This window comes from Dasypus novemcinctus, chromosome 5 (genome assembly GCF_030445035.2).
Source record: "Dasypus novemcinctus isolate mDasNov1 chromosome 5, mDasNov1.1.hap2, whole genome shotgun sequence".
NCBI classification, from domain to species: Eukaryota; Metazoa; Chordata; class Mammalia; order Cingulata; family Dasypodidae; genus Dasypus; species Dasypus novemcinctus.
This window is the reverse complement of record NC_080677.1, coordinates 67,183,804-67,199,013: the sequence shown is the minus strand read 5'-3', so window position 1 is coordinate 67,199,013 and position 15,210 is coordinate 67,183,804. Positions and strand designations below refer to the sequence as shown.

General features: G+C 32.5%; 1 non-coding gene across 1 annotated transcript; it reads left to right on the top strand.

Annotated features, from left to right (window-relative positions):
* Positions 1-13,932: 13,932 nt before the first annotated feature.
* Positions 13,933-14,035, top strand: LOC111767317 (small nucleolar RNA U13). Its single transcript, XR_002799168.1, has one exon. It is a non-coding gene; the product is annotated as a small nucleolar RNA U13 (small nucleolar RNA).
* The last annotated feature ends 1,175 nt before the right edge of the window (positions 14,036-15,210 follow it).

Below are 15,210 nucleotides of genomic sequence, written 5' to 3'. Positions count from 1 at the left end.
GACATGGAAAGTGCTAAAACATGGGACTTGGCCCAATGGATAGGGCATCAGCCTACCACATGGGAGGTCTGAGGTTCAAACCCCGGGCCTCCTTGACCCGTGTGGAGCTGACCCATGCACAGTGCTGATGCGCACAAGGAGTGCCCTGCCACGCAGGGGTGTCCCCTGCGTAGGGGAGCCTCACACACAAGGAGTGCGCCCCTTAAGGAGAGCCACGCAGCGCGAAAGAAAGTGCAGCCTGCCCAAGAATGGTGCCGCACACACAGAGAGCTGACTCAACAAGATGACACAACAAAAGAAACACAATTCCCAGTGCTGCTGATAAGGATAGAAGTGGTCACAGAAAAACACACAGAGAACAGACAACTGGGTTGGGGGGGAAGAGAAGAGAAATAAATAAATAAATCTTTTTTTAAAAAAAGGAAGGTGCTAAAACACTGCCTGTTCATAATAAGTGTCACATAAGTGTTAGTTATTATTTTTACTTATTTTTGTTAGCATTATTTCACCTAACCATCAACCTTTATATAGAATTACAGACATCTGGTAAGATACTGTTAAAAGAAATGAAAATATACAGTTTATTAATATTTTCTATATCAATTTTTATGAGAAAAAAACATGGATGAAACTTTTCTATTTAACTCTTGTCAATAGAAAAAAAGGCTCCATTTTAGTTCTTACATGCTGCCTATACATTTGCACCATCAATCAATAATTTAATGATAATAAATATTTTATCGGTTATAGCTGTGGTAAATCACTAATAATTTGTAGATATATGTAACTTCAATAAATATTTAATATCTTTAGCCAAAGATGATCCTGGTGGGAGGAAAATAGCTTTAGCATATAGAAGTATAGTTTATTCTCAGATGAAAAACTCTTCATATATCCTGGAGATTTAGCCAGTAAATATCAAAAGGTAATCAATTTTAAATTACAGTAGGACCACCATACATATGGTTCTGTCAACATTGTCATTACCAGGTGTTCATTGATGACGGTGTTCACTTGTGCAGCAGCCTCCAATTCTCATGGCACATAGCCACCAGTTCATCTTTAAAGTCACTGGCAGAGGTTCTGGGTGCTGGTGGGGAGAGGAGTTATCAAATGCATTTCCTTGCCTTAAACACTACATGGTTCTTTCAATGACTTGAAGACTTTTTCACCGTATAATGACAATTTTTGTTGCCAGTAACAGAAAATACATATTGTCTTACACATGCTTTGATACTTGTAACTGAAACAGGGTTAGGGCAAGCTTCAGTTGTGTTTTATCACACCTTGGTCTCCAGCCTCATCTATGTACATTTCACTCTCTGTCTGATGTCTATCATGGTAGCAAATTGTCCAAGTACAAGACCCCACTAGCCACACATCACACCTTCTAAAAGAAGAGAAGTAGCTTCTCTTCCACAAACATAAATCAAAAGGTCTAAGCTTTACTCAGTTTGGGTCAACTTAAATGTCACATGCCAGATCACTTACCCCGCAATAGGGATCTGATTTTCCTGAGGGTACTACATGGTAGGGTAAAGGCAGAATGGAGACAACCAACCATAAGCATTGCACTCATCAGTTTAATTGTTTTTTCCAAGAATGGGGCAATTCCTATAATTTAATAGGATTTATACTTCTGTGGCCTAAAGAACATGACGTATTTTAGGTCTTTTGTGATTGCTAATCACTGCGATTAAATAGCAGTGCCAAAATGTTATGTTTTCGTTTTTCTCCATTGATCAATGTAAAGGATCATTTCAATATTGCTATTTCAGTTAATCATTATTATGGAATCCAGACTGAGATTCCTATTCATAGCAAAAGTTTTATGCCCTTGTATTTCACATGGGGAAATAGACAGCTAAACTATATCAATAGGATAAACAAAGGAGTATTGTTTTTACAAATGTCATTAAGGCTAAAATTGAGCCAGCCATTGAAGCTAACCTCTCTTGTAAATGAATGTAAGTTACACCAGAAAAAGTTCTCTTATCAAGTATTATTTGGATTAGTACTTGTGCAGATAACACAAACTGCTGGTTGAAATGACATATTAAAAAAGGTGTATGTTATTTCAACTCAATATTTATTTAATATAAAATGTGTTTAATTATGTTCATTATTTTAAATTCTTTAGAAAAAGGAATACACTTTTTTCATGACTTTCCAATACTTTATCAGAATATCATTGACTCATTTAGTTGTAAGTCAATATAAGATATAATCACATCTATGATTTTTTGAATAATACATTAGCAATTTTGGGTACTGGATTTGATTTTACAACTTCTTTATATTTAACTCTATTTTTTCTGTCAATTTATGTAGAAATTCTGCATTTTCAACAATTTCATTTTCCAAATCATTCATAAAACCTCTTTGTTTTTATATGCTGTACTCCTGTAAATCATAGGAATCTTTAATTAGTCTAAAATCATTTGGTACTCTACAGACTTTATTATTTTTTTCAGCTCAGGGTTTACTTTAGCACTCTCACTCTCAGGTGATAGTTTGCACACATATTTAGCAAAAACTAAAATAAGAATTTAATGCCATAAGAATACTACACTCTAAAAATCTTTGCTTATGTATGCCAATGATTCTATATCACATATTTTGTGTTTTTCCCCAAAATAGGTAAAGTTTGCTTGCATCACCTCTTAAAAACATTCTAGAACTCCTTAATCTATATCTATAACAAGAATGTAACATGAAAGAGAAAAAAAGTATTTTGGAGCCATCTTTTAATTTCTCACATTGAGTTGTGCAAGTGTATTATCTACAAAGAATTTAACTTTACATGTAGGGTTTTTTTGTTTTTTGTTTTTTGTTTTTTTTTTTGTTTTAGCCTCTTCCTTTAAATAATTCAGAATCTATCCATGGTGATTTTTTTTTTTTTGAGGTGCACTAAACTAGTAAGGGTAAAAGATTTACGTCTCTGTAAGCTCTAAGATTTTTTATTTTTAAAAAATTAGCAATTTTGAATACAAGCTGCATTGCTGAAAGTAGTTGCTGATTTGTTATTTGGATTTCTGAATCTATATACTGCATGTTCAGTTTTTATGCCATTAAAAAATCCTCCATGTTTCTTTTATTTTATAGAGTTGTTCTCTAATCCAATTTTCTATATGAAAAAATGACTTTAACTTTCTGTAAAACTCTGAGTAGCATGCATATCACAGGTAATTTCTCCCAGTTAGTGTTCAATATGTGGATCCCATGAATATTTTTTCCAATATCCACACTAATGTCAATTTGTTAAAAAAACATTTGGACTATTCATAGTTTTGAAGAAATGATGGGGCTTTTTTAAGCATGGCTGATGAAATTTCTGCATTGTATTTGTTACATAAGTCACAACCATAATGGATCAGTCATAATTTATAATTCTATTATGAATTTCCCTAAAGTAGGACACTCAAGAAAAAAGCGAAATTAGACACTCATAAAAAAATTAATATGCAGAATTATAGATTGTCATTGGTTTTATAGTGATCTAGCCCATATATAATTTGAAAACATTTTATTTAGAAGCTATCTTTATCATGTCTTTACAAAGCATATAATGCTTTTTATGACAAAAACTCTCTTTATTTGCATATATCATTGGTTTTCATTATTAATTAATCCACGTGATTAAAATGTCATAATAACATGTATGTAATATTGTGGCAGATAGATTCTAAGATGCCCAAAATGATCTCTGCCTCGCAGTGTTCATACTGTTGTGCAAACCGTACTTTTTTCATATTATCTATTTAGTGACTTACTTCTAACCAACAGAATATGGCAAAGGAGAGGGATGGCACTTCCATAATTCCACGTTAGCCTACTTAAAGTTATATGTCCTTTCTGGCTATCAGATTCTATTACCTTCTTGACTTACATGCTTTGATGAAGAAATCTGCCTGTTAGGGAGTCCAGCATTGAAAGGAACTAATGGTGCCTCCAGCCAATAGCCAACTGGGAACTGTGGCTTTCAGTTCAACCACCCTCAAGGAACTAATTTCTGCCAACAAACACATGAGTTTGGAAGCACATCCTTCCCCAGTCAAGTCTTCAGATAAGACCACTCCCCTGTCTAATGCCATGATTGCAGCCTTGTAAGAGAACCTGAAGTACAGGTTCCAGCTAAGATGAGCCTGGACTTCTGACCCACTGAAATGATAAGATAATAAATGAGTGTTGTTTTAAATTCCTAAGTTTGTGGTGATTTCTTACACTGCAATAAAAAAAAGATACATTTCTTATAAACAATTTGGAAAAAAAATCTGAAATGATTCTAGATAAATTCAACTAGTAAGAGCAGAGTAGTCAGATGTACTAAGGACTATTCCACTATTGTGATATATTTTTTTTATGGAGGAGTTGTACAGAACAGTATTCTGGTAACTCAGAAAAGATAAAGGCAAATTTAAACACTTTCACAATGTAGTACAGCATCTTCATCTGTCACTTGACCATAATTTCATAAAAATGATTTTCTTAATCTGAGGCAAATGAGAAGAATAGTTTGGCCAAGTTTAGCATTAGAGATATTTATGATATAAGAAAGCTTCTGTATGTCTCAAAATGAAAATTATAAAAATATTTGCACCTATTGACTTTTCTCAAGTTTAATGAAAACCTCAATGAGCAGGGAAATTCAGTTTTCTAATGCTTACTTCATCACGTTGAATTCAGTTCTCTGTAATTCAGTCAGTTATCTGATTATACAATATAGTATATACAATGAGTATATAGATTAATTTCCTGTCAATTTATCTATTCATTATATTATTACCAGAAAACAATAAACCAGATTATACCAAGGCAGAGTTCAAATTTCAGATAGTTTGCCTTAAATGTATGTACTACTACACAGAAATAATACTTTGGGAAACTCTAGAGGGCACCTCAAAAGACAGCAGTCATTTTCCAGAGCAGATGACTAGTGTGAGGTGCCAAGAAGATAATTAGAGATATAGATATTTGATACTCTTCAATGAATAGTTAATATAAATGAGAATACTACTTTTTGCATTTATCACAATTATTAATATTGTTTTCACTAAAAGGCCTAAAGTAGAGAGCTAGGCAACTAAAAGCTTGGAGCAACTCTAGAAGATATCTTCAACTCTTTTTTAACAATCCCAGATCTGAATTCATGATGTGGAAACAAACTTTTCAGGCAAGTTGAAGGAGATGTTGGTCCCTGACTCAGAAGATTTCTCTAGCATTTTCTTTTTTATAATATTTGTCTCCCAAGTATCGCCAACATAAAGGTTAAACCTATGGTTACATTAATGCCTACTCATTCTGATAGGAACTCCAATCCCTCTCTTAAGGATCACTATTACTAAGAGTGTTGATGGAATATTTCATATGTGCTCATGTTCTCTTGACTACCTTATGGTTCCCACCATTTTCCTTTTACTTAATCAACATGCTAAAATAAATCAATATAACCCACCATATCAACAGACTAAGGAAAATCTCATGATTATAGTCTTTATGCAGAAAAAATCCTTGACAAGATTTAATACTAATTTATGATTAAAGCTGTCAGGAAACAAGGAATAGAGGGAACTCCCTCAACTTGATAAAGAATATTTACAAAAAGCTTACAGCTAAATTCAGGCTTACGGTTATGAGGTATTTTACTCCTAAGATCAGAAACATGGCAAAGATGTTCTCTTTAACCATTCCTATTGAGCTTCATATTGGAATTCCTAACTGTTGCAATATGAAAAAGAAATAAAAAGTATATAATTTGGAAGGCAAAAAAAGAAAACTGTCTTTCTTTGAAGATGACATGAGTGTCTATGTAGAAAAGCTCAATGAATAAACAAACAGATAAAACCTCCTGCAACTAATAAGAGAATATAGAATAATTGCAGTTTTATAAGATCAACACAGAAAAGTCAATAATTGCTTTTCCATATACCAGAAAGAAACAATTCGAATTTTAAATTTAAGATATATATATACACACACACACATATATACCATTTATAGTAACACCCAAAGAATGAAGTACTGAAGTACAAATCTAATAAAATATGCACAGAATCTGTATTTAGTAAGTTACAAAACTCTGGTTAAAGAAATTTACAAAAAAGATTTAATAAATGGAGAGATACTCCATGTTCATGGATAGGATGACTCAATATTGTGACATTTCAATTCTTCCCAATGTGATCAATAGATTCAATGTAATATAAAACAATATCCTAGTAAACTACTTTGTCAGTGACAACAAACTCTTTCTAAAGTTTGTATTGTAAGGCAAATACTTTAAAAATACTTAAGTAGGAGCAAAAAGCTGAAGGACTCATACTTCTGTATTTCTAGACTTATTATAGCTACAGTAATTAAAATAGCATAGTAATAGTGAAAGAATAGACACACAGATCAGAACAGAATAGAGAGCCCAGACTTTTAGCCACATAAATTTAGTCAGTCTTTGACAGAGGGGCAAAGACAATTCAATAGATAAATGGTGTTAGAAAAACTAGATATACACACACACACAAAAATGAAGCTGACACCCTATATCTTTCATAAAATTAATCTAAAAAATGGATCATAAACCTAAATATAAAATGTGAAATTATAAAACTTCTAAAAGAAAATATAGGAGGAAATCTGCATGACCTTGGGTTTGGTTTTGAGTTTTTAGAACCAAAGCCAAAACCACAATCCATGAAAGAAAAAAAAAAGATAAAGGTTGCATTTATTAAAAAATTTTAAACTCTGTGCTATTAAGACAATGAAAAAGACAAGCTGTGGACTTGGAGGAAATATTTTCAAGACACTTATCTGATAGATATAAACTCTTAAGAACTCTTAAAATTCAACAATAATCAAATGACAATCAAAAAATAGGCAAAAAATAGGCACCTAACAACAAAAAATGGCAAAAAAAGTATATGAAGAGATGCATAATATCACATTTCATTAGAAAAATTCAAATTAAAACAAAAATGAGAAACCACTACACATATCTTTGAATGGTAAAATCCAAAAACTGACAATACCAATTGCTGGCAAGCATATAAAGCAATGGGAGCTCTCTTTCATTGTTAGTGGGAATGAAAAAAGGCAAAAACACTGGAAGAAAATTTGGTAGTTTCTTACAAACATAGTATCACCATATGACCAAGCCATCAAGCTCCTAAGTATTTGCCTAATTGACTTAAAAACTTATGTCCACACAAAAACCTTCACACTAATATTTACATCAGTTTTATTCATAATTGCTGAAATCTAGAAGTTAATATGATGTTTTCAATAGGTGAATGGATATACTAATTGTGGAATATCCATGGAATGGAATACTATTTAGCAATTAAAAGGAATGAACTGTGAATCCATCCAATACATGTATGAATTTCAATGCATATTTCCAAGTATAAATCAGTCTAAAAATGCTATTAACTTTATGATTCTGTTTATATGAAATTCCAGAAGAAAAAAAGCTACAGTGATGGTAAATATATTAGTGATTGCCAAGTTGACCAAGGAAGAGAGCAAGAGTTAATAATGAAGCACAGAGGAATTTTAGGATAGTGAAACTACAGATGATGCTATAATGGTGGATACATAACATGTGCTTGTTAAATTTTACAAGAACAGTGAAACTTATTTTTAAAAATACATATACATATATATATCTATATATATATGGTCAGGGGATGCCAGGATAGAATGCAGTCTGTGACCAATCAAACTTTATTACAAAGTTATGAAATAACCTCACTGAAGGAGTGTAGGAGAAAGTTCCTCACTGAAGTAACTTTGAAAATCTGTGGAGTCTATAAGGTTAAAGACAGGAAGCTGTACGTGAACAGCATACCTAGTAATTTTTTCACATGGGGGTGCAGGTTCACAATTCTGAAACCACTATACATGCACTGGAATTGGACAATTAAGTAAATGGATGATAGAAGCCATATTTCCTACTGTGAGAATGGAAAATTATTGATAAGCAAGGGGAAGCAGCTAGAATGATCCATGTGGTAAATGATTACAGTTGGAGAATTCAGTATGAATTCATGTCTGCCTTAATATAGACACAGAGGAATACACACATAAATATTTATAAATACATGAATAGACACAGATTTATATGCACACATACATTTACTTGCTTTGTCAGTTGAGAGGCCCTAAAAACAATAACACCCCAGTAGCAACCTAGACATCTAATATTCAGAACTTCATTTCTAATACCATTCTCCTTTAAGAAGATGTAGAGTTCCTTGGAGAAATGTGTGATGCCAGGCCTGGGGCAGGGTATATACAAGCTGAGCCTAGAGCACCTTGTAGTGTCTGAAAGGAAGGAAGTGTTAAAAAAAAAAAAATTGGCAATGATTGGATATGTTAAAGGGACAAAGAACCAACTGAAAGAGTGCCCTATAGCCAAAACTAGAAGAATTTGAGCAACAAAATAAATAAGGTGTACTGAATCAAAAGTATTAAATAAATATTCATGGCATCATACTGAATTAATGACTGAATAAATAAACAAATGGGAAAGAATGGACAAATCTCCCATGTAGTAGAATTTTAAATAATTTATGTAATATTCAGCCCTCAAGAAAGTATAGCATAATTTCCCATTCCTTAAGTATGGACTTCACATAGTTACCTACTTCAAAACAGAGCACCATATGAAAGGGGGTTGGGAAGTAATCTTACCGTGGAGAAATCTGACAAGCACTTCCTTCTCCAGGTGATCTAGGTAAACACTGACAGTGATCGGGCATGTTCATATGATGTGATGAAAATGGCCTTGTACCTCTGTGGTCCTCCTTCCAAAAATCCTAATCTAACCATGAGGAAAATATCAGAAAAACACCCACTGAGAGATATTCTAGAAATTACCTGAGGAGTACTTCTCAAAAATGTCAGTCACCAAAAATAAGGAACGTCTGGAAAACCGTCATAGTTAAAGGCTGCCTAAAGGGACAGGACAACTAAGAAATTTTAAATTATTTCAAGATGGACCACCAACCTAAATGTGAAAGGTAAAGCAGTAAGTATTCTAAATATCTCCTTGACCTTGTAATGCAAATATTATTTAATAGAATACCAAATATAACTGGTTAATCTATTTATATAGTTTATGAGCATGAGATGATAATCAATTTGCTGTTTCTTGTTATTTAAATTATAATAAATCAATGTAATGTATAACTAACTAAATATACTGTTATTTATGAAATGAGTTTGATCAGAATATATGTTATTCCTTTACTAACCTTGCTTGTGTGGAACCCTGTCTTTTGCAATTACTTAAGTAGAATCAAGAATAAATATCAGAAATAACTCCATTAGCTTTTTCAGACATCATTCAGCTTACATTTTTAAGACTATTAAGAATTGAAAACTATTAGTTATATTCAAATATATGCAAAATGCCTTTCATCATTTTTGTTATTGTTCTTTTTGCTTTGCTCCAAAGTTAGGCATTTTTGACAACAGTCAAGAGATGAAAGAGGCAAAATTGCTAATAAAAATTTTTCATACTCTTCACTATCCCACTCGACCATATATCTGAATTCAGCCACACCTTGGTCCAATACATCGTTTTTAAAGTTATGCTTTACATTTAACAAAAATATATATGCCAGAAAAAGATAAGTTTAAGGAAATTATTTCCTTGGTTTGGTGTTCTGTTTAAGACTCTGAACAAAGTCCATTAGCAAGATTCAGGGTAAATGAGGGATTTGCCCATATTCTATAAAACGGGAAAAAACAACCATTAAATACAGTTGCTTTTTCAGGCAACTTTTACATCAACTTTGTAAAAAAATACATAGGGAAATTCAAGTCTGGTAGTTGGAAAGTTTGTGTATATAATCAATCAAAATATGTTTAGAGCAATAGAATTTTGTAAACTTATGTCTTGAAAATTCTTTAAAAATTAAGATGGTATGATGGGAATAATTCACCAGTGAATTCTCTTAGATTGTAGAAAATCAGATGTTAAGATAAAGTAGAAATATTTTTCCATTTCTAAATTCAAAAATTGGTTCATACTAATGCATGCAAATTCAAAAATATATATTATTTGAGTGACTAAATATTACTATACATTGTGAATGAGATCAATGTTTTCTCAGTGTTTTAAATAACATTTAATAAAGATAACTGAAATGTAATTTGTATAATATTGCACTAGGTTTTTCTGGGAGTATTTTAATTATAAAGAAAGTCTTTAATTCCTTCATATTTGAAGATGGTTTTAGCACCAACCTCTACAGGGATTAAAAAAAAATTGTAGCTGACTTAAGGTTTGTATTTCAATATGCCGATTTTGAGCCAGTTCAATTTAATATATTTTCACTAAACATTTCTTTACAAAAAGGAAACATTTTGAATTGGAAAATGAAATATACCCAACATTTCTTTCCCTGGTTGATTCTCTAACTGATAGTTTTGCTTAGTTGAATAGCTCTTGCCGAGGAACACAAAGCAATTTCAAAATGCCTCCAGGAAGATATTCTCGACCTCTTGTGATGCATCTTTTGATAGGAATGAAGTGTTTTATTGTGTCTCATCCCCCCTGTGAAATCTATCGGGCTGTCAGAGAAGTCTGTGTTCCTACAGTCTTATCACTTAAAAGTACCAAAATGACAAAAATCCTTCTTCCTGAATCCCATATTTTTTTTCTTTTTTTTAAATAGCCTTGTACAATATCCATAAAATGTGCTGACAACCATAATCCAAGCTAAATATCAGGAGATTTTCTTCAGGATTTCACTGTTGAAGAAATAAAGGCCCTGAAGTATTTACTACTTCTTTGAAAACTAATATTTAACTGATAATCTAAAATAAGAAGTCCTCCTTCCAGAACAGTACACTTTGTGGACCTATGAGGACCTATGCATTTCAGCAGTTATAGTCACATCCCTTCCTATCTAAATTACAGAGACATGTTTTGAAACTATGCCACTTATTTCAGGATTTAAACTTAGCACCTCCCACTCTGCCCTGATTTCAGCCCCCATCCCACACCCTACTTTCCAACAACTTCCCACTCTGTCCTAAATTTTATCCTTTGCCTCTATTATAGCACATAGTAATTCATTCAATAAATGTTACATAAGTATATACTGTGTCCAAGAATTTCTTGAATACTGGAGATAAAGACATCAATCATTGAAGCAAAGATCTTTCCTCTTTTGGAGGTTACATTCTGTGGTGAGGGAATGTGAGGAAATAGATAATTACAAGACTGAATAATGGAATTATATTACAAAGAAGAAAAAAATACAGAGCAGGACAAGGGAAATGAGTAGAGATTGCAGTTTTAAGTAAGGTGGTCAGGATAGGCCAGGTTGAAAAAGAGACATTTAAGTAAACCTTAAAAGAGGTGATTACATGGGGTAAGCACATGCCAGAGGCACACCAGTGCAGAGGTCTTATGGCAGGAATAAAGTTATCATGCTCCAGGAAGTTTAAGAAGGTCTATAACCCTCGATCAGAGTGTGCAAGGAGGGAAAGCAAAGAGATGAAGTCACAGAAGTAAATCAGATTATATGGACCTGAGAGGCCATTATGAGGACTGTCACTTTTTCCTGTGAAAAAGTGGGAGCCATTGAAGAAAAGATTGACTTGATCCATCCTCAGTTTTAAAATGATACACTGGTTACCATCATAAAATAGAAACAGAAGCAGAAACTACTAACAAATGGTTGTTGCACCAATCCAGGGGGAAAATATTGGTGACTCACACCAAGGACACTAATTTAATATAGGTGATGAGACATGGTCATAAAATGAAGATAGTTTGAAATGCGACCCAAAAGGATTTCCTGTCCAGGTAACTGTGGGTTGTGAGAGATCTGGAAGGTCTGGCAAATTATTCAGTCTATTTATCAACCATCATTACAAGTCAAAGGAAGAATGGGAGGAAGGGAGGAAGGGAGGTGGGAGGGAGAGAAGAAGAGATAGAGAGAAAGAGAGAAGGAGGAGGAGGAGGAAGGAAGGATGAAAAGAAAATTAGATGAAAAAATTAAATGTCAAATTAGACATTTTTATTACTGGGTTGTGGGTGATATAAGTGGAAAAGAATGAACTGACTGATTACTAGTTCTTCCATTTATTGAACAAGTTCATTTTATCTTCCTGACTGGACTCTCAGTCTACCTATCTCTAAAGTGTGTATTATTTGTTTCATTAAGCCATTGTTACAAGAGTTTAACAAGTTAATATAAAATGCCTGGCATATTTTCTCCCTTCCTTTACATTCTTATATCCTTTACAAAATAAAATAAACTGAGGTAATTTAAAGAGCAAATTAGGAAAACAATATAGGAAATAGGAAAACAATATAAACAGGCTCCTTGTGTCAATGAATCATCTCAGAAGTCTTAAGCATATTTTTCATATGTCATTAAATCTCTATCAACCTTCCTATGTTTATAGTCTTTCCATTTTCTCTCCTTATTTAAAACTCCTCAAAAATTCATCTAAAATGATTATTTCTTTTTCTTGAAAGTGATGAGTTATGTAGCAATTTCACATTAATCTATTACCATTGAGAACTGAACCCTGTTATTTTTCCCTAGTGGAAACCAAAACAGCATTTACAGTACCAACAAGCAAAAGAAAAAATAAACAGTACTACAGTTAGCTCTTGAATTGATAACTGTACCATGTAAATTCAAGTAGACATTTTTTAAAAACATTTATTTATTTTCCCCCTCCCCCTCCTCCCACCAAACTGTTTTTGCTGTTTGCATTGTCTTCTCTTCTCATTTTTTCTTCTCTAGAATTCACTGAGATTAGATCCTGGAGACTGCTGATGTGGAGAGAGGTTCTATGTCAATTGCATCACCTCAGTACCTGTTTTCTGCTGTGCTTCACCTTGACTCTCCCTTGTCTCTCTTTTTTTTAAAATTATTTTTATTATTATTTTCTAAATTTGTCTTTATTTTTTTAATGTTACATTAAAAAAATATGAGGTCCCCATATACTCCCCACCCCCCTCACCCCACTCCTCCCATAACAACAACCTCCTCCAACATCTTGGGACATTCATTGCACTTGGTGAATACATCTCTGAGCACTGCTGCACCACATGGTCAATGGTCCACACTATAGTTTACACTCTTCCCCCAGTCCACCCAGTGGGCCATGGGAGGACATACAATGTCCAATAACTGTCCCTGCAGTACCACCCAGGACAACTCCAAATCCTGAAAATGCCCCCACTCTCTTTTGATGCATCATCATCTTCCTGCATGACTGACTTGAGCCAGCACTGGCTCACCACGTGGGCACTCATGCAGGCAGTGGCTCACCATGCAGGTGTGCTTTCTCTTCTTCTTTTTCACCAGGAGGCCCCAGGGATCGAACCCAGGTCCCGCCATATGGTAGGCAGACGCTCTATCACTTGAGTCACATCCACTTTGCTCAAGCAGACATTTTACTAGGCATTGAAATGGAATGAATATCTCTTCTCAGTAGATGTGGGATTTTTTTTTTTGAGATTTTTTAAAACTTTATTATTTAAATCTATTCAACAAGCTTAAACTAAATCCAATAAAATATTATCTTTCTAGAAAGTTTACATATCATATTTTAGACCATATAGTGAATGAATTTCTACCTCACAAACAAAATACAGCTTGTTGATCAATTTGTTCCTACATTATAAATCTAATTTCATACATAAAAAGCTCTGGTAGAATACTAGTAAGCTATTAAATGATTGCAGATAATTGTTAGCACATCGCATGTCAACCAAAAAAAATTTTAGTAGTAAATAAAGGTTGTATTTTTCTAACTGAATAAAAGTTTGAAATTAGAGAATGAGGATTTAATGAGGGGACCAGAAATTAAAGGAAGTGTTCAAAAAGAGGAAAATTGATGGCATATGAAAATTTGGTTCTGGAAAAGAAATAACAAGAAACAGAATGATGAAAATGTATGAGGATCCTTTTGTGGTTCATAAGCATTATGAATGGCTATTCAGGATTTTTGTGAGATATGCTACCCTCAGACATTGTTATGACATCAGCACATTACCCATCTGATATGAAAAAATAAATAGATAAATAGATAAATAAAAAAGGTATATGTGAATATAAAAACCATATCTCATCTTTAATTTCTTAGAAGTAATTGAATATAGGAAAAAAAACAAAAGTGTATTATGGAATTTATACCTTATATAGAATTAAAACTATGACTGCTATAACTCAAAAGACAGAATGGAAAAATAGAAGTAGACTGTTATAAGTTTCTTATATGTGAAGTGTCATAATACTATTTGTAAGTAGGCTGTGATAAATTTAACATTCATACTGTAAACTCTAGTTTAACCACTAAGATATTAAATAAAGATAAAATGAAATATGAAAAAATACAAAATCCAAAAAAAAGGAAAAAAAAGAAAAAGTGGAATAAATAACAGACAGGAAAATGTAAGACAAATAGCAAGCTTATAGATTTAAACACAACCACATCAATAATAACATGAAATATAAATGGTCTACATGCTAATTAAAAGGCAGAAATTTTCAAATTGCATAAAAAGGTAATATTCAACTATATTCTTGTCTATAAAAATCCCACTTTAAAATTAAAGAAACCAGTGAAAAATAATAGAATGGAAAAAGACATACCATACAAACCCTAACCATAAGAAAGATAGAGTGGCTATATCAATATTAAAAAGTATACCTTGGAACAAAAATATTACCAGGGATAAAGAGATACATTAATAATGGTAAAAGGGTCAATTCTTCAAGAAAGCATAAAATGCCTAAATGTGTATGAAACTAAGAGAGCTTCACAATATATGAAGCTAGAACTGAGACAAATTAAAGGGAATTAGACAAATACAAAACTATAAGTTAGGGTTTTTCTTTTTTTTTAAATAAGCATATTAAAATATATATTTAAATTAATGAAAGCTAGATTATCTTTACAGTTAAACTGTTTTGGCATCAAAGGAAATATTTAAAAAGGATAAAACATAAAATCCAGGAATAAGATACATGAAAGATATTAACAATATGAAATAAAATAATCACATTTCTCTTATCAAATATTTTAATTCAAAATTTTATAGCAGTATTTAACATTTAAATTTGGTAAGTCTACTAAAATGATTATAATCACTGTCCATATGATAAATAATTTAGTCCTAATTTGATTTTTCCTCTGGCTTTCTGTAGTTACACTTTCCAACACATTTTTTTTATTATT